Source organism: Symphalangus syndactylus, chromosome 24 (genome assembly GCF_028878055.3).
Source record: "Symphalangus syndactylus isolate Jambi chromosome 24, NHGRI_mSymSyn1-v2.1_pri, whole genome shotgun sequence".
Lineage (NCBI taxonomy): Eukaryota > Metazoa > Chordata > Mammalia > Primates > Hylobatidae > Symphalangus > Symphalangus syndactylus.
Window position 1 is genome coordinate 23,195,918 of NC_072446.2, and position 18,111 is coordinate 23,214,028.

At 47.4% G+C, this 18,111-nt stretch overlaps 1 protein-coding gene and 1 long non-coding RNA gene across 3 annotated transcripts in view; one reads left to right on the forward strand and one right to left on the reverse strand.

Annotated features, from left to right (window-relative positions):
* The window catches only part of KCNB1 (potassium voltage-gated channel subfamily B member 1), a 182,212-nt gene that overhangs the window by 122,575 nt on the left and 41,526 nt on the right, over positions 1-18,111 (forward strand). The window contains exon 3 of one of the 2 annotated variants that reach the window (XR_008654482.2): positions 2,382-2,469. The exons of the other annotated variant lie outside the window; for it this stretch is intronic. The gene's annotated coding sequence lies outside the window, so the exon portion shown is untranslated. Of the gene's footprint in view, positions 1-2,381; positions 2,470-18,111 lie in introns of those variants that run through there. 2 annotated transcript variants of the gene reach the window in all.
* Positions 1-18,111, reverse strand: part of LOC134735817 (uncharacterized) — a 52,371-nt gene that overhangs the window by 2,781 nt on the left and 31,479 nt on the right. The gene's annotated exons all lie outside the window — the stretch shown is intronic.

Genomic DNA, 18,111 nt, shown 5'->3' on the forward strand with positions numbered 1-18,111 from the left:
CCCACCTTGGCCTCCCAAAGTGCTGGGATTACAGGGGTGAGCCACTGCACCCAGTCAAAACTGGGGTTTTAACTCAAACCTATCTGATTTTACCAGGTTACTGCCTCTACCAAAAAGATCAAGCATGATAATTCATGAGGCTGGCTGTGCAGGGTTTAAGAAAGATGGGTCTGGAACTCAATTGCCTGAGTTCAAAATCCTAACTGCTCCACTTACTAGCTGTTGGCACTGAGGAGGTCTCTAGCATCCTTTCTTCAATGTCCCCATCTGCAAAATGAGACTAATTCACTTTAGCAACCCTTAGGTTTTAAGCCCCTCAGGACCAGTAACAGGATAAGGAGATCCAGGCAGTAATGTACACATGCAGGAGGTTGGATCCCATCTTTACTTGAAATGTTGATATTTTGTTTATGGGTTTGGGGCATTACTTTTTATTTTTTTAAATATTACAGACAGGGTGCAGTGGCTCATGCCTATAATCCCAACACTTTGGAGGCCAAAGCAAGGGGATCACTTGAGCCCAGGAGTTCAAGACCAGCCTGGGCAACGTGGTGAAACCCCCTCTCCATAAGAAATACAAAAATTAGGCTGGGCGCGGTGTCACACACCTGTAATTCCAGCACTTTGGGAGGCCGAGCTGGGCAGATCACGAGGTCAAGAGACTGCGGCCATCCTGGCCAACATGGTGAAACCCCATCTCTACTAAAAACACAAAAATTAGCTGGACTTAGTGGCTTATGCCTGTAGTCCCAGCTACTTGGGAGACTGAGGCAGGAGAATCGCTTGAACCCAGGAGGCAGAGGTTGCAGTGAGCTGAGATCACACCACTGCACTCCAGCCTGGTGAAGAGTGAGACTCTTGTCTCAAAAAAAAAAAAAAAAAATTAGCCAGGTGTGGTGGCATGTGCCTGTAGTCTCAGCTACTTGGGAGGCTGAGGCAGGAGGATCTTTTGAGCCTAGAAGTTCAAGGCTGCAGTGAGCCATGATCACACCGCTGCACTGCAGCATGGGTGACAGATCGAGACACTGTCCCAAAGAGAAAAAAGGCAGTAAAATGTTCCTTATTTTGATTTCTGAGGTTTTGTGTGTGTGTGAACATGATATGTGACATGGCATGATTCCTGAGTTTTTGGTACCCCCTTAAGTCTTGCATACTTTGGTATTTTGGAGATGAAGCACTCAGCAAAGCAAATCCCTGCCTTCAAGAGACACACATCCCAGTGGGGGAGGCTGCCAATAAACAGATAAAAATATATGACACTTCTGGTGCTAAGAAGAAAAATGAAGTTGGGTAAAGAGACAGAGACATGGGGCTAAGAATAGTACCCCTCACACAAGAGTTGGTGTAAAGATTAAAAGAAATAATCCATGCGAAGGGCCTCGTACCGAGGCTGGCACCATATGTGCTATGGAAACATTGGCCACCGATGTGATTTCCACGCTGGGCTCCAGGTTCAAGACTCCGGAGCTCTGCCCCCCAGGAGTTTTCAGCATGGGGTGGCGTTTCATGAACTGTGTATCAGGACCCACTGGGGCAGCAGCTCTCAAACTCTGTGTGTCGTGGACCCTCTCACAAGTCCAGTGAAACCCACAGACCCCCTTCTCAGACTCAGAATAATATTTAAATGCCAATACATAAGGAGTTTTTTTTCCTTGCGCTCTTTTTTTCTTTCTTTCTTTCTTTTTTAAAGATACAGGGTCTCACTCTGTCACCCAGGCAGGAGTGCAGTGGCATGATCATGGCTCACTGCAGTCTAGATCTTTCTGGCTCAAGCGATCCTCCCACCTCAGCCTCCCAGGTAGCAGGGACTACAGGGGCTTGCCACCACACCCAGTTATTTTTTAAAAGATGGGGGTCTCTTATTATTTTTTGTAGAAACAGGGTCTCACTATATTGCCCAAGCTGCTCTCCGAACTCCTGGCCTCAAGCGATTTTCCTGCCTCGGCCTCCCAAGTGCTGGCATTATGGGTGTGAGCCACTGCACTTGGCCAAATACGTAGGTTTACAAAGCAAACCTACTGAAATGCAATTATCAAAATATTTTAGATGTGTGATGTAGTAATACAAGTGCTTCTTTATTAACAAATTAAATAACAAGATCGGGCCAGGCCTGGTACTCACACCTGTAATCCTAGCACTTTGGGAGGCTGAGGCAGGAGGATCACTTGAGGCCAGGAATTCAATGCTCCAGTGAGCTATGACTGAGCCACTGAACTCCAGCCTGGATGACAGAGTGAGACCCCGTCTCAAATAAATAAAAAGATCTAGCACTAAGTATAGTAACGACCACAATTTTGAGGTAGTGAAGATCATAAATGTTATTTTGAGACATCTGCAACAACCATAATGAGATACAAAACAATCTGTGATTTTTCTTCTAGAGACAAGATCTTACTCTGTCACTCCAGCTGAAGTGCAATGGCGTGATCATAGTTCACTGCAGCCTTGAACTCCTGGGCTCAAGCGATCCTCCCACCTCAGCCTCCTGAGTAGCTGGGACTGCAGGTGCATGCCACCACTCCCAGCCTGTGATTTTTGTGTGTGTGACAATGTCACTGAAACATATTACTATGATTTGTTGCCTGTATTCATACCTAAAGGAAGTGCTGGATTTCAACTAGAGGTCAGTGAAAATAAAATTATATCGTTTTGTTGTATACAAGTTTGTAGACCCAGATTATGAACTCCTGCATTTGGGGGTTTAGACATATTTAATGGGTCATGACTAGCAATTTTGTAATGAAAGAATAAAATAGACTGGAGTAGAAGAAACTAGAATCGAATCGAAGTCAGCATGCGTTGCTCATAAAAGGTAAGTACAGATTCATGAAATTTTCATGTCAATTGTGTGTGTGTGTGTGTGTGTGTGTGTGTGTGTGTGTGTTATAGGTCATGCTGCAAAATATACTTCTTCCTGCGACTTAACAGTCAAAAATGTCTGAAACACAATGGTGTACAGGCACACAGGCCCAGCTCAGCCACTGCCACATTGCAGGCATCCGCAAACACCCCTGTCCTTCCCTCTGATCCCTGTCAGCCTTGGCTTGGTCCCTGTCTGCTCTCCTGCCCACACACAAGTATGCACATCAGATTCAAGCTTATAAAAGGCCACGTTGTCTGTGACTGCACAGCTTTCCCCCCTCCTTGGGGAGAGGAGCAGGTGTGGCAATGCCCATGTCCTGAGCTCATCGCCTGTTTGAGGACCTGTCCCTCCTGATGACCACATGGCCCCGCAGCAAATATTAGGAGAGCCAGCTGGTGGCATGTCTGAAGGTGCCAGGCTGCAAAGGGTTAGGGCTAATGAAACCACCTCTGATGAGACACTGTAGGGAACTAAGGCAGGGCAGATGTTTCTGTGCTTTTCTGTACATGTATGCATTCTTATTCCCAATCCTAGCTATTGAAGGGGATAGCCTGGGAGAGGAACATGAATCACAAGAACAAACTTCTAACGGAATCTACTCTCCAGTCTCCCGAGTGCAAAGGAGTTTGACACTCTGCAGATAGGAGGTGAAGGAACTAATGATTCCATTCAGATGTGTGGGCAATTCACTCTGTACTAATAAGCAGGAAATTGGTAAAGGGAAAAGATAAGCTTTGTGTCAGGGGTGGGTGTGGGGGATGGGGAGTCAAGCTGCAGCTCAGCCTAGTGGTTCAGAATAGAAACTTTGGGGTCTGAAACATCTGAGTTCAGATCCTGGCTACCCCACTTCTTCCGTGTGTGATTTAGGGCCAGTCATTTTCTCTCTCAGGACCTTGATTTTCTAGTCTGTCAAATGGGGAAATAATAGCATCTACTTCAAAGGGCTGCTGCTGAGGCTTCGATGGAAGGATATGAAGTGCTTATGAACAGGCATTGAGTGAGTGTTCAATAACGGTAGCTCTTATCCTAACCATCTCTATTATCCCACTGCAGCCTGGGCCCTAGCTATGTTCCTTAATGGGGATCTATGCCAGGCACGGTGGCTCACACCTGTAATCCCAGCACTTTGGGAGGCCGAGGCGGGTGGATCACCTGAGGTCAGGAGTTCGAGACCAGCCTGGCCAACATGGTGAAACTCGTCTCTACTAATAATACAAAAATTAGCCAGACATGGTGGCACACGCCTGTAATCCCAGCTACTTGGGAGGCTGAGGCAGGAGAATCGCTTGAACCTGGGAGGCAGAGGTTGCAGTGAGCCGAGATCGTGCCATTGCACTCCAGCCTGGGTGACAAGAGCAAGACTCCGTCTCAAAAAAAGGGGGGGGCGGGGAATCTATTGTTCAGGCTCAGCATCTCACAGTGCCAGAAATAACAAAGAACATATAATCAAACCAGTTAACATTTACTCAGCATCTACTGGGTGCCAGACACTGCTCCAAGCACTAATTAGCATTTGCTAATTTCTTAGCAACAACCCTATGAAATACAACCTATGAAGTCATTATCAAAGGAGTCATCATGAAATTATCATCATCAATGACACTGTGAAATTACTGCAATATTTAGTTTACAGATGAAGAACTGTATTCATTACCTATCGCTGTGCAGCAAATGATCCCAACACTTAGCAGCTTAAAACAACAATCGTCACTTACATTTCACACAGTTTCTGTGGCTCAGGTATTTGAGAGTGGCTTAGCTGGATGGTTCCTGTCTAGACTCTCTGTGAAGTTGCAGTCAAGACAGACGTCAGCCAGGGCCAGGCACAGTGGCTCATGCCTGTAATCCCAGCACTTTGGGAGGCTGAGGCAGGAGGATCACTTGAGGCCAGGAGTTTGAGACCAACCTGGGCAACATAGTGAGACCCCGTCTCTACAAAAATAAAAACAAAAATAGCCAGGCATGGTGGTACATGCCTGGAGTCCCAGCTACTTGGAAGGCAGAGGTGTGAAGATGGCTTGAGCCCAGGAGTTCAAGGCTGCAGCGAGCTATGATTGTGCCACTGCACTCCAGCTTGGGCAACACAGCAAGATCCCATCTCTTTAAAAAAAAAAAATGTCAGCCAGGGCTGACATCCTTTGGGGGTTTACTGGGCTGCAGGGTCTGCCTCTAAGATGGCTCCCTCACATGTTGGCATATTGATGTGGAGCTATGGGCAGGAGGCCTCAATTCTTCAGCACATGAATCTCTCCACGGAGTTTCTTGAGTGTCCTTACAACGTAGGTGCTGGCTTCCCCCAGAATGAGTGATCCAAGAGAAAGAGAGAAGCCATAATGTCTTTTTTCCCCCAAATATTTTTATCGCAGTAAAATACACATAACATAAAATTTACCATTTTAACCATTTTTAACTGTACACTCATATGATATTGCGTATGTTGACTCTTTTGTGCAATGAGCAGCACCATCTATTTCCAGAACTTTTTTATCTTCCCAAACTGAAACTTCATACCCATTAAACAGTAACTCTCTACTCCTCCTCCCAGCCCCTGGCAACCACCTCTCCATTTTCTGTTTCTATGAACTTGATTATTCTGGGTATCTCATATAAATGGAATCATATAATATGTAACCTTTCGTGTCTGGCTTATTTCACGGAGCACAATGTCCTCCAAGTTCATCTATGTTGTAGCATACTCCAGAATGTCCTTGTGAAGCTGCAGTCAAGAAAGACAGCAGCCACGGCCAGGCGCCGTGGCTCATGCCTGTAATCCCATCACTTTGGGAGGCTGAGGCAGGAGGATCACTTGAGGCCAGGAGTCTGAGACCAACCTGGGCAACATAGTGAGACCCTGTCTCTACAATAATAAAAATAAAAATAGCCGGGCATGGTGGTACATGCCTGGAGTCCCAGCTACTTTGAAGGCTGAGGTGGGAGGATGGCTTGAGCCCAGGAGCTGAATAATATTCCATTGTTAGAATACCCTTTATTATCTAGCTGTGGAAGTCACACACACTGTCACTTCCAAAATACCCTGTTGGTCCCACAGGTCAGCCCTATTCACTGCCAAAGAGGGCCACACAAAAGAGTGAGCGCCGGAAGGTGGGAGTCATTGGAGCCATCTTGGAGCCCAGCTATCACAGAGCAAAGGCCCGAGAGGTTTTGTGATTTACCTAAGGTCATGCAGCAAGCCAGGGACAGCCCCAGGATTTGAGCCCAGATTGCATAACACCAGTGTGACGTGTGACCACCCTACTGTAGGTGATAACTACAGAGATATCACCACCCCTCTGTCCACACCTCGGCATGGCTTCCGCCGGTAAGGGAAGAGGTACCTGGAGAAGTGGAGACCCCCTGGACAGGTCAGAAGGCCTGGAGTAGAGTCTCAATTCTTTTGTTTGTTTGTTTGTTTGTTTGTGATAGAGTCTCGCTGTGTCACCCAGGCTGGAGTGCAGTGGCGCGATCTCAGCTCACTGCAACCTCCAACACCCAGGTTCATGTGATTCTCCTGCCTCAGCTTCCCAAGTAGCTGGGACTATAGATGCACGCCACCACGCCTAGCTAACTGTTGTATTTTTTATTTTAGTAGAAACAGGGTCTCACCATGTTGCCCAGGCTGGTCTCAGACTCCTGGGCTCAAGTGATCTACCTGCCTCAGCCTCTCAAAGTACTGAGATTATAGGTGTGGGCCACTGCACCCAGTGGAGTCTCAGTTCTGACACTAATTCACCATGTGACCTTGGGCAAGGCACAGCCCATCTCCAGTCCTCAGTTTTTTTGTTGTCAGGCAGAGGCAATAATAGCTACTTCCCACATTTGAGGTAAATAAAGAGAATGAATGCATTGTATAAAGCTTAGTCCACAGACTGATATGCAGAAATAATACATTAACTTCTTCTACGTTTTTAAAAAAAATTTTTTTAACTCGATAATAATTTCACATGGTGCCCAATGGGAAAGATATAAAAGGATCTGCAAAGAAAATCTCCTTTTTTTTTTTTTTCTTTGAGACAGGGTCTCTGTCACCCAGGCTGGAGTGCAGTGGTGCAACTACAGCTCATTGCAGCCTCAAACTCTCAGGCTCAGGTGATCCTCCAACCTAGCCTCCTAGGTAGCTGGGAATACAGGCATGTACTACCAGATCCAGCTAATTTTGAAGGGCTTTTTTGTAGAGACAGGGTTTGGCCATGTCATCCAGGCTGGTCTCGAACTCTTGGACTCAGTTCAAGGCATCCACTCGCCTCAGCCTCCCAAAGTGCTGGGATTGCAGGTGTGAGCCACCGCTCCTGGCCTGAAAATTTCCCTCTTACCCCATCCTTTGGCCACCCAGTTTCCCTCTGCAGAGGCAACCACTGTTCCCAATGTCTTGTTGAAATATCACATTTCTTTATTTCCTTAAAACAACGTAATTTTCAAGGACCTGCTGAGCTGGAGATAATGTAAGCTTAGCCCTTCTTGGGGCAGAGGAGCCTGGATCTCACCTGGCATCAAGGCAAGGATGGTGGAGGGGGCAGGCACTTCTAGTTATCCATTATCTAGCCACGTTAGTGACTTTGGAGATGCCCCTTGTTCCAGGCATGTAGAATTCTCAGAGCCAAGTAAAGAGAGGAGCTGAAACCTGAGCGCTACATTACTCCAGTAAGTCCAGGGTGTTGGTCCTCAAAGCATTAAAGAGAACCTCAAAATCGCAAGCATGAAACTCCCCAACAATGATGGATGGTGCTGCCTCTCACTGGAATAATATGCATTACTTAAAATTTTAACTGTGGACAGCATGGAGATATTAAAAGTTCTTAAGCTATAATGTAAAATTAAAAACAAATAAATTCTAGACACAGCTAAGGTACTGCATCTTTCAGGAGGCTTTGCTCATCTTTTCTCCTATCAAAAGCTATTAGGTTGTGAAAAGAAATTGCAGTTCTTGCCATCACTTTCAATGGCAAGAACCGCAATTACTTTTGCACCAACCTAATAGGTCAGGTGCTTTTTCTGGGCTCCCACAGCCCCCAGAGCCTCCCCCAACACAGGTTTCACAGCACGAGGCTTTAACTACCAGTGGTTTCAGTGAGCTTGTTAAACCAGCAGAGTGGGGAGCCGGATGGCCTGGCCACAAACTTGGCTCCTCTGTTTTCTAACTGTATGGCCTTGAGCAAGCTATTTCTCCTCTCTGTCCCTCATGAACTGGTACAAATAATAGTTCCGAGGGCTATAGTTAGGATTAAATGTGATGTCTCTTTGTGAAATCCTTCTCACACTCAATAAATGTTCGTTACTATGGTGTTTGCCTCTCTGCGCCAGACCACGAGTTCCATGCAGGCAACAATCTTGTCTTGTTTTTTTTTTTTTTTTTAATTGAGACAGAGTCTCACTGTAATGCCTAGGCTGGAGTGCGGTGGCACGATCTTGGCTCACTGTAACCTCCACCTTCCAGGTTCAAGCAATTCTTATGCCTCAGCCTCTTGAGTAGCTGGGATTACAGGCATGTGCCACCACACCTGGCCAATTTTTGCATCCTTAGTAGAGACAGGGTTTCACCATGTTGACCAGGCTGGTCTCAAACTCCTGACCTCAAGTGATCCACCCGCCTTGGCCTCCCAAATTGCTGGGATTACAGGTGTGAGCCACCGTGCCCTGCCTCTTGTCTTTTTCTTAGCTGTGTTCCCAGCACCCAGAATAGAGCCTGGCACCAGGCAGGCACTCTGAAATGGTTTGCTGAATGAGTGCAGGCATTCATTCCACAAATATTTATTAAGGTGCTTAAGAAATCTGTCTCTCTGAGCCAGATCCTAGGGGGACAAAGCTGAAGGAGACATGTAGTCTGTGCTCTAATGGGGTTTATACTCTCATGGGAAAGACAGCAAATAAATAAATAGGCAAATAAGTAAACAAGAAAATGCAAACTATTGCTCAGTGTGATGGAGAAAATGAAATGGGTGTGATACAGAGTAACTGGAGAGTGTTTCTCCAGATGGGCAATCAAGGAAGGCCTCCCTGAGGTGGTGACTGTGAGACAAGACATGGAAGGAGCTAGCCACGGGATGAGCTGGGAGAACAACTTTTCAGGCAGAGAGCATGGCAAGTGCAAAGGCCCTGAGGCAGGAATGCTCTCAGGAGGCTAGCCAGACTGAAGAAGGATGAGGGAGGAGAGTGGTGGGCAGGAGCAGGGAGGTTAGCAGAGGTCCATCACGCAGCCCCTTGTCAAGCAGGATAAGCAGACTGGAGTTCCCTCTGAAAGAGTGAGCAGCCATCGGGAAGGTTTCAGTGGGGGAGGGGTGCCAACACCTCCCTTGCATCCAGGAGCCCCCCACACACAATGGGAACGGTCCCAGCCTAAATCTGGAGGCATCTGCTTCTCGAGGCAGCGTCTGAGCTCAGCCTGGAGGGCTGGGCCTGGGAGTTGCTGCCACCCATCCTTGTCTCTGCCACATCTCAAGTCAGGCTCAAGTCCCCATTAATATAAATGAGGCCCTTTGCTGACTCGATTTCCAAATGAGTCCAGACGTTCAAGCTCTCTATTCCAGGAAATGTGAAATTTATGTAACGAAAATTAAAAGAGAAACCGGGGAAGCGCCTCCTTAAGTGCCTGCCTCCCGGGTAAGCGAGCCAGTTCTGTGTGTCTGGCAGAAGATGGATGAAGGTGCCATCAAGGGCTGCTGGGAGCCTGTGGCCATCGGGGAGGATGACAGCAGGGTGGCCGGGGAGCCCCCTGGGTCCCCTTTCTTCCCTCAAAGAGGGAGCCATGGTAGGAATGGAAAACCAACAATGTGTTCTCACTTATAAGCGGGAGCTAAGCTATGAGGATGCAAAGGCATAAGAATGATACAATGAACTTTGGGAACTTGGGGGGCAAGGTGGGAAGTGGGTGAGGGATGGAAAACTATAAATGGGGTTCAGTGTATACTGCTCTGGTGAAGTATATACCACCCGGGTGATGGGTGCACCAACATTTCACAAATCACCACCAAAGATGTAACCAAATACCATCTACTCCCCAAAAACCTATGAAATTAAAAAAAAAATTTCTTAAAAAAAAAAAGAGAGCCATAGTAATAATAGTTTATGTTCATTGCTGCATGTCTAGCCCTGTTCTGAGTACTTTACTTACATGGATCATCTCATGACAGCATGATGGGGTAAGCACTACCATTTTTCCAGATGGGAAACTGAGGCTTATATTGGAGAAATGACTTGATCAAGGTCACAGAGCAAAACAATGGCCACAACAGGACTCGGGTCTATGTCACTAATACTCACACAAACCCTCTTGTCCAGAGCTCAGACCATGTGGAATGGCAGAAAGGCTCAGGGGTAGAGACCTGGGCTTGAATTCAAGCTCCAACTACCAACCTGCTGTGTGACCTTGGATAAGTCACCTCCCTCCCTGAGGATCAGTTCTTGTACAATCAGAGCCCCTTCCCCACGGGATTCATCTCTGAATTAAAGGAGATAACGTACAAAGATGCCAAGCACAGGACTTCAGCTTCCCTCTCAAACTGGCTTTTAAAAAGAAAAACAAGTATAAACTCATAGAACTGAAAAATCTTAGGGTAACTGACTTCAGGTGTGGCTGAGTCCAGGGGCTCTAAAGATGTCATAAGGGATGAGTTTTTCCTCTCTGTCTCCATGTAGTAGACTCTCACTGGGAATTCCAGGGTTACAGAATTCTTACAGCTAGAAATCCTGATGGAAAGACAGCTCTTTTTCCCAACAGGGCAGCAAAAATCCCAGGATTCACTCTGATTGGACCAACTTGGGTTAGATACTCGTCCTATAACTAATCTCTAGAGCAAAAGGGATGGAGTATGCTGATTGGGTCACCTGGATCACACTCCCACCCCAGGAGTCTGCGGGAGGGGTACAGAAAGCCCAGGTGAAACCACTTAGCAGTAAAGGGAAGAGGGTAGGTTCCCTAAAGGAAAACTGGGGTGCTTTTACCAGAAAAATTGGGAGTGGCTGCCAGACCAGCACAAATGCCAGCTTATACTATTGGCACACAGTAGGCCCTAAGCAAATGTCTGTTCAATGGAATGAGCAAATATCTACCCCCAGAGATGGTGGTAAGGATAAAATAAAATAATGTATGCAGAGTCCCTGGCGCACAGTCAGCACTCAATAAATCTTGTTTTAAAGGAACAAAATGTGTTCAGATTAGGTTTGGATTCTGGTCATGTGCTGATGAGCCCAGATGCTGGAAGGAGCCAGAAGGAAAGGCTTCCCTTGCCTCATCCCTGCCTCCCGCACATTCGTTGCCCAACTCCAAGGCAGGGCGAGGACCAGCATAAAGAGAGTGAGGCACTTGCCTCTGATGCAAATGTAAGATGCACCCAAAAACTGAGTAATCAAGAGAAATAATATCTTAATGCAATATTTTTTAAAAATCAATACTCAAGCAAAAGTCCATGAAGAATGAAATATCAACATCTTAAAGACATTCATATACACATATTTGCATATCATTATATTTAAATATCCAGACACATACACATATGAACATTTTCACAGACATTTTACATGGATTTATTTATATATATGCTCAGGGTCACTGTGCTGCACAACTCCAGGAGGTCCCATTTCATTGCAATCAGTGTGAATGCCACTCCCTGAATTGCGCAGGTGCAGCCTCTGTAACTGAACACAGCAGCTCTGTACATGAACAAACATGTATGTGCATTGCCACCCATGTGGACAGGCATAACCACCTATATGCCACCAATGTGTGTCACATAACATCACACACACAGACGTGCCAAGAGATATGACTACACGATACAGTCACATACATGTTCATGCTCCTGCCTCAGGGCCTTTGCGCTTGCTGTTCCCTCTGCCTGGAATGCTCTTGCAAATAACCTGTGACTCCCTCTTTTACCTCCTTCAAGTTGTACTCAAAGGTTACTCTCTCACTGAGGCCTTCCCTGACACACTCACATCCCCCTGCATCAATTTTTCTAAAATTGCAACAGCTCCCCTACAGTTGGAATCCCCCAGCCCTGCTTTCTTTTTCTTCTTATTGTCATCTGATATAATATCTATTTTCCTTTTTGTCATATTTAATGTCTATCTATCCCTACTAGAATGTTAGCTCTACTCTGCCAGGGATTTTTGTTTGCTTTATTCACTGCTGTGGTCTCAGCCTCTAGAACAATACCTGGCACGCAGTAGGTGCTCAATAAGTATTTGTTGAATAATGAAAAAAGCCAGGGAAGTGGGGATCCTTGAGGATGATTGAGACCAAATTTCCCACTACCCCAGCAAGAAGGCAACCTAGAGTCAGATGTAGATTGATGTCAAGAATTAAGGCACAATGCAAGGTGCATTGTAAGTGCTGTGGGAGTAGTATCTCATTTAATCCTCACAACAGTCCTATGAGGTACTACTATCCACCTCATTTTACATTAGAGGGAACTAAGGAGCCGAGAGATTAACTCATTTGCCCAAAATGCCACGGCACAGAAGAGGCAAAGCTGAGACTCAAACCCAGGCAGCCTGGCTCCACACAGCCCAGACACTACACACACACACACACACACACACACACACACTTAGGTAGCATCACCAGGCCCTCCCAGCCTTCAGGCAACTCTCAGAAATGAGAACTCCCAGCCGGGCACGGTGGCTAATACCTGTAATCCCAGCACTTTGGGAGGCTGAGGTAGTCAGATCACTTGAGGTCAAGAGTTCCAGACCAGCCTGGGCAACATGGTGAAACCCCATCTCTACTACAACTACAAAAATTAGCCGGGCATGGTAGCGCACGCCTATAAGCTCAGCTACTCAGGAGACTGAGGCAGGAGAATCACTTGAACCCAGGAGGCGGAGGTTGCAGTGAGCCGAGATCGCACCACTGCACTCCAGCTTTGGCGACAGAGCGAGACTCCATCTCAAAAAAAAAAAAAGAAAAGAAAAGAAAAAAGAAAAAAAAAAAACAGAAATGAGAACTGCCTCCCCCGGACTGAGTGTTTAGGGTCCCCCTGTTTCCCAGCCCCCACTCCATTGTCCCAACTGCTTCCCAGCCAAGAGCAAACCTGCGTCCCTGGTGACGCAGGAAGCTGTAGGCTGTCCGGTTGTCATGGCGACAGCCGCTAGCCCCTGTAAACAGTCTCGCCTCCTGGCTGCCTGGGTGAATCGCTCTCACCACCCTCAGACGCTGTGCCCTGGGCCTTGCTGCACACTTGACCCGTTCTGGGTGGCTGGGTGAGCCAAAGATCCAAATGTCCCTGCTGCTTCCCACCTGGGGGGTTGGGGGGACAGGGGGTGTAGAAGCAGAAAACCTAGGTCCTCATCACCCTTTCTGCCCCTTCTGGGCTGTGCGACCTTGAGGAGTCCCTTCTCTTCTCCATGACTCAGGTCTCTTGTCTCTGCTTTATAGGGTGGTCATGAGGAGCTGATGAATTCTTTTCTTCCTTCCTTCATTCATTCAACAAATAATTATCAAACATCTACCATGTGCCAGGCAATGGCCTAAGTGCTAGGGATATAGCAGTGACCAAGGCAGACCTGGTCCTCTGGGAGATACACAACAAACCAGTTCTGGGAAGAAAATAATATAGGCGAATGTGTATGATGGGGGAAAGAAGACAGGGCTACTTTTCTTAGGCGATCAGGAAAAGCCTCCCTGAGGAAGTACCATTTGAGCTAGACCAAAATGAGAAGATGGCCAAGCAAAGCGATGGGAAAAGAATTATTCTGGGAAGCAAGTGCAGCGTGTGCAAAGGCCCTGAGGCAGGGATGACTCAGCCTATTTACAGGACAGAGGCTCTTCTCTCAAAATGATGCTAGGAGGGTGGGCCCAAGGTGTGAACTCTGGTGCTGCAGGTGGGGGGAGAGAAAGTGGACATTGACAAGGGCTGCTGCATGGGACAGCAGGAAGAGACGCTCTCATAGCCAGCTGCCACAGGTGCAGCTTCCAGCTCCTGGAGGCGCAGCCCCCAGACTGGGGGTTTGAGCTTCTGCACCAGGATAAAGCAGAAAAGTAGCAATAACAGTACAACATATTCCAGATGCTTTGCATATATTAACTAGTTTAATCCTTACTACCCTAAGAGAGAGGTTACTGTGATGATTAACAGTAAAGCTGAACACATATCTGGCTGCAAACCCCATGGTCCCAGCTATCGTGCTGGAAGCTCTGTAAATGAGCAAAGAGGCTCAGTCCAAAGCCTCCAGGAGTGGTGGGGACAGTGGCGGATGTGGCCTGTATAGAGGAGTCCAGCTCCAGCCCATGTGGCAGTGTGTGGGAATGCAGACTCACAGTGGCAAGATGTTCTAATTTTCTAAAATAAGCCAGACTGTTGTGTGAACTCCCCTGATTTTAAAACGCTGACTCCATTGTTATTTTAAATATCAGACGGTCAAATAAGACATAGCATCATTCTAGACCTCCAGATGAGACCGGCTACATAATTTGTGGGGTCCAGTACGAAATGAAAACACAGGGCCCCTTGTTCAAAAATTAAGACTGTCAAGCCAGCGACAGCAGAATGCTAAACCAAGCTCAGCATGCTTGTGAGTGTGGGGCCCTGTGCAAATGGCTGTGCATGTGCATGATGCCAGCTCTGCTCAAACGTGGGCACTTCCTAAGAACTTGTTGAATTAAATGGAAGGAAGGGGCTGGGCACGGTGGCTCATGCCTGTAATCCCAGCACTTTGGGAAGCCGAGGCTGATGGATCACTTGAGGTCAGGAGTTCCAGACCAGCCTGGCCAACATGGTGAAACCCCGTCTCTACCAAAAAAAATACAAAAAATTAGTCAGGCGTGGTGGCGCATGCCTGTAGTTCCAGCTACTCAGGGAGCTGAACTGGGAGAATTGCTTGAACCTGGAAGGTGAAGGCTGCAGTGAGCCGAGATCGCACCACTGTGCTCCAGCCTAGGCAACAGAGCGAGACCCTGTCTCTAAATAAATAAATAAAGGGAAGGGAAAAAGGAAGGAAAATGAACATGTGTCGGCACCTACTATGCATCAGACATAGCTTTATAAAATAGCAATACTTATAAAGCACTCACCACATGCCAGGCGCCATAGGCATTAATGCATTTAAACCTCACGCCAGCACTATAAGATGGTGCTCTTGTGAATCCCATTTTCCAGATGAGGAAATTGGGACTCAGGGAAGTGAAGCCACTTGGTCACTGCTAATACTGGGGTGGCAAGGGGTGAGGGAGAACAAATGGAAAAAATAAGAGGAAGACCAAGGCAAGAGGAGGAGAAGCCACCCCAAGCCTGTCTCCCAAGCTGGGCTGCATTCAGGTCTCTGCCAAGACCGCGTGGAATTTGGGGAGGCCGCCACGCCCCGGAGAAGGGCCCGTGGCATTTCTGAATCACGGTGCCATCCGCCCCGGTTTGGCTTCTCTCCGGCGATCCAATTACTAAATGTAGCCGCATTCTTTAAAAATGTCTTTCCTCTTATGTAATGCAATAGTGACAAACGCCAAACAGATGGTGCTGTGACAAGCTTTTTAAAAGTTGATTAGGAGCTCATCTTTCAAAATTAATGTATGGGCATTTAAACAAGCTTCAGCCGGCCACAAAACTCAATCGAGAATCCATATGGGACAAATCGCTTGATGGACTGGCTATATTGACCACCTTCCCAGCCAGGGTTTGATGTGGAAAGTTTGGGGAATGGTAATAGTATGGGTCACGTTGACTTGTGAGCAATGGGCAAAAGATACCTGGTTTGGGCAGAGGGGAAAAATGCCTTGGGCCTCCCGAAAGCCCAGGAGGCTGGAGCCTCGTCCATCTGTTTACCAAGACTTTTTTTTTTTTTTTTTTTCAAAATTGTACATTGTCTTCGAGAGAGCGGACAGTCTCTCCCTGCCTCAGGAGGGAAGCGGGTTAGTCATAAACTATGTCAGATGCTGCCAGCGAGCAGTTTCACCCCCACCCTTTCTTCCTCAGTGTTCGGGGATGAGATCATTTCATTTGGAGCCAATTATAGAAGGAGAATGCTGGGGATGTGCAAAGAAACCTCCTCAGAACCCTTCCCTCCCACATCACAGGCTGTACCCTGCCAGGATGGGCAAGAACAAGAGGCTAGGCGCCCAGCCCCAGATTTGACCCCAGGGTTTCTGAAGGCCATGCATTCCTAAGCCTTGGCTTGGACCTGTCAAGCTAGGATGCCAGGCTGTTGGCTAGACAAAACCTGTTGGCCTCAGAAGTTCAGGGCTGTATGGGCCCTTAAAGATCATCGCTGTTCAGATGGGGAAACTGAGGCTCAGAGAAGGGAAGTGGCTTGCTCAAGGTCCCATGGCAAGTTGGCAGCAAAGCCACAGAGATGAATGGTGGCTTCTCTACCACTCACGAGGAGGATGTCTGTGGCCTGAAACATTTCCAGCATCCATTCCCATTGCTTCTGATAGATACAAGGGTCCCGAGTTTTCCTTCTTGGTTCACGTGGTTGAAGTAGGACTGACCATGCCTCCACTTCCAAGGATAGGCACCTGACCCAGCACTGGCCAATCAAAACAGTGCATTCCCCCACCCTCCCCCACCCATTGATTCAGGAATATGAACCAGGGGCGGGAGATGAGCCTGGTCAATAAGCAGCAAACCCAGATCTGTAGCTGAGACTGAGACCATTGGAAGTGAGATGCTGTCTTCACCTTCGTGATGCAGAACAGAGAGGAAGAAAGCCTAGAGCAGCCATTAGCACCACCAGAGGATGCCTACCTAAGCACGAAGTCAACAGAGAGGAGAACAAGGCCAAAAGAAAGTGAGGCAGTGGCTTCAACCTTTAAACCCCTGGATCCAGCCATACCTGAAGGCAGTCTTATCCTGGATATTTTGTTTACATGAGTCAATAAATTATCCTTGCTCAAGCTGGTTGAGTTGAGTTCTTTCACTCATTTCCCAAAGGGCCTTGACTGATAGAAAGACTTGGAGGTCCTCGGGTGTAGGGCAAGGCTCCAAAACATAACACTGAGTGTTCCTCGTCTCCATCCCCAACACACTGCTGGCCTCTTCCCCAGAAGATTCCCTAAGTCCCCGCACAAGTTCCAGCAACACACTCCAAAGGGAGTACCCAAGGTAAATATCCCATTTTATGGTATGCAAGAAATGGCTCTGCCTTCTGGGTACCCATAACCAAGCTGCTCCCCACCACAGCCTCTGCCTTCCTATTTCGTCAAGAGCACAAGCTTTGCAGTCCAGTTCAAAGCCCAGCTCCAACGTTTCCTAATCATGAGAACTTGGACAAGTCATGTGACTATGCCGAGGCTCAGTTTCTCATCTGTGAATGGGGAAAAGATCACCTACTTTACACGATCCATGAGGGGATTAAAACAGGCACCACCACTATTTAGAGGCTGAAAAAATGGGTAGCTACCAAGAGCTGCAAAAAGTCTATCCTGCAGAGCTGGGGCAATTGTCGAGCATGGTGTGTTTGGGAAGACAGCACCTACACACATTAAACGATTTCCACCTAAAACAGCTTCCTGCAGCCAAAACAAGTGTAAGGGTAGAGGCAGGGAATGCTGGCTGAAGGGTATGAGTCGGACAGCCCCTTGCTGGCCTCGTGGCCGTCCGCTTCTTTCTCCCCTCCGCTGCCCCTTGGCCCAGGATTCTCGCCCCAGACCAGCATACACAGGTGCTGCTGACATTCTCACTCAGTGATTCATTCACACTCCCAGAGAGCAGGAACAGACAGTGATTCCCAGGAGCGCCCAGAGTCCTGATTTAGGAAGGAGGATAGAGTAGCAGTAACATTTGAACAAGTTCCTGCCCAGTCCCAAGGACAGCTGAAAGATAAACCTCCTGCTCCAACCCCACTGCAGGGAAGCCTGAACCTGCCCGCTTAGAACCAGAAAGAGATTGAGCTATGATTCCCCCAAAAGTTTCTTTATTCATTACAGCGGCGCTTCCTGAAGCCGGGGACTCATATTTTAGGTCGTTTTACCCGAACCCGGGATGCAGCATTAAATAACTGACTCCGGTACTGATCCAGGCTACAAGATGGGAGAGCCTCGAAAACATTCTGCCAAGTGAAAGCAGCTAGTCACGAAAGACCACATATTGTGTGTGATTCCATTTATATGAAATGTCCGGAATAGGCAAATCCATAAAGACAGAAAAAGATTAGTGATTGCTGAGGGCTAGAGGGGTCGGAGGAAGGAGAGGCTGCTAATGAATACAGGGTTTCTTTTAGAGGGGGATAAAAATGCTCTAAATTAGACTGTGGTGATGGTTGTACAATTTTTTCTATATACGGAAAAGAATTGAACTGTACACTTTAAATGGGTGAATGGCGTG